Source organism: Glossina fuscipes, unplaced genomic scaffold (genome assembly GCF_014805625.2).
Source record: "Glossina fuscipes isolate IAEA_lab_2018 unplaced genomic scaffold, Yale_Gfus_2 43, whole genome shotgun sequence".
NCBI lineage: Eukaryota > Metazoa > Arthropoda > Insecta > Diptera > Glossinidae > Glossina > Glossina fuscipes.
Window position 1 is genome coordinate 210301 of NW_023998427.1, and position 2316 is coordinate 212616.

Below are 2316 nucleotides of genomic sequence, written 5' to 3' on the forward strand. Positions count from 1 at the left end.
CAGACAGACAGTCAGGTAGGCTGGCAAGCAGTTGAACGGCACGCTTATATATCTGCCATTTATTTAGAAAGATATTATCAATTATTTATCATATATATAGTTATTATATTATTGTTATTATTATTATTATTATTATTATTATATGTATATGATTGATATTGCTTTTGTTTTTTAATTTTATAGCAAAGGTGTCTTTAGCAGTTTTAATTAAATTACGGTAAACTAGAAATAAATTAATTTATTTACATGGTACCTGACAACGTTTATTTTTAATTTTTCTGCTTATTATTATCATTATTTATTTTTAATTTTGCTAAAAAAAAAAAAAAAAAAAAAAAAAAAACAAATTAATTTAATACAAAATATACACATTTCTATGTAGTTCAGTTCGCCAAAATTTAATTTCATCTAATTCGCACTTAAAATTATTATTAAAATGATATTTAAAAAAAATTATGGGTTTGTTTAGTTTAATTTGACACAAAAATCAAGATTGGCAAGATCAGCGCACGCATAAAAGATATTTCCAAAATTTCTTGCCCTAACATTGCGTAGGATGCTGCTAAGCACCCGCTAAAACTTGATTATATCTCTGCTGTTCGCCGGGCATCATATTGTCTGTGTGAGAAGGGCAACGTTATGTAAACTTTATTTGATTTATTAAAGAAAGTTTTTTTTTTTTTTTTACATTAATTTGAAAAAAATATTCAAAAAATTGATTTCATGCAATTATTTTCCATGAGAATTTTTACAAGGGATGGTGTTCGACAACAGATCGATATGATTCAAATTTATCATGTGATTAGATTATGTCATATCGCTAATCTTAATCTGTAGATTATTTTCAGTCACAAAATTCTAAAAACTAAACATTGCTGAGCCATAAAGACTTATTGTTGATACGAAAGTTTATAGGGGCGAGGATTCAAAAAACATTTCTATCGATTCAAAATTTATTTTTGCATTCCTTAAACATAGGAAAATACTATACTCCATCATAGACAAAAATACGCCATTGGATAGGGGGCGAGGCCGTAAAAAATAGGCCGATCCAATCTATTTTCAGTAAGGTCGAAAATTCATGTCGAAAATTATATCAGTGCATCAAACGTTAAAATCCATAACAGACATAGTCGGACGGAGAGACAGACATATGTCGATTCGATCGACAATGATTCTGAATCAACTAACATAATAATAGCTACGTTTACCTCAACTCTTAATATGTCCTGAGTACACACACGTATGCACACACACACACATTGTGAAGGATATAAAAGTTGAAACCTGTTTATACATATGCATCCTTAGTTAACTAAGCTATCGATGAAATTTTTAAATCTTTGCTCGACAATCTATAGAATATAGTTTAAGAGCTGCGTGGCAGATATTGATTGCACAATATGGCGGAAAATGTGATATAAGGTTTGAAATTTTTAACGAAAACATTCATCGGAGTGTAAAATTGACAAAATATTTTGCACATTTTTTGTAAATATATGCCGACCTGAGTTGATCGATATTGAACGCTAAGCAAATATTATATAACTTTCTTAATTGTTCATTTAAAATTAAATTTTAGCAATTCACATTCGAACTGAATTTCAATAATCATTTTATTTACTTACATAACACGCATTAAATATATATCAATTATAAATTTATGCAAGATATCAGACTTTAAAGCAATCGACTTGTTTATGCACGCGGCTTATGTGTCTGTTTTTATGTACACATATATATACATATATATATACATACATATATATATATATATATATTCATATATAGATATAATTTAGGAAATTGGAATTTTTATATAATAATTGGATTGAAAGATTTGTTTGTATTGTTTGTATAGCAATTTTAATAATGTCTCGTATAATATTTTATATAACATGTCCTTGATACGATTGTTTATATAAGAGCGAATTACATAACAGTTTATTCGAAAATTTTCATAAGATCCTGTTCTGCTGTTGGTGGGGTTTATGTAATGAAATGATTTGGGATGAAATTCGTATATCGTCAACTATCTGTTTAAAACAAATTTCGAGCTTTATTTATATTTAAATTTAAATTATTGAATGTGATCATCACCCTTAAAATATCATTAGATATTGTGAAATAATTAATATATTTTAATTAATTAATGAATAATATTTTTAATTATTTATTTAAGAGCTTTAATTAATTAATATCTTTGGCGCTTGAAATGAATAGAGTATAATAGCAATTTATTCGAATTTATTATAAATTATTTTATATATATATTTATATATATATATATATATATATATATATATATATATATAA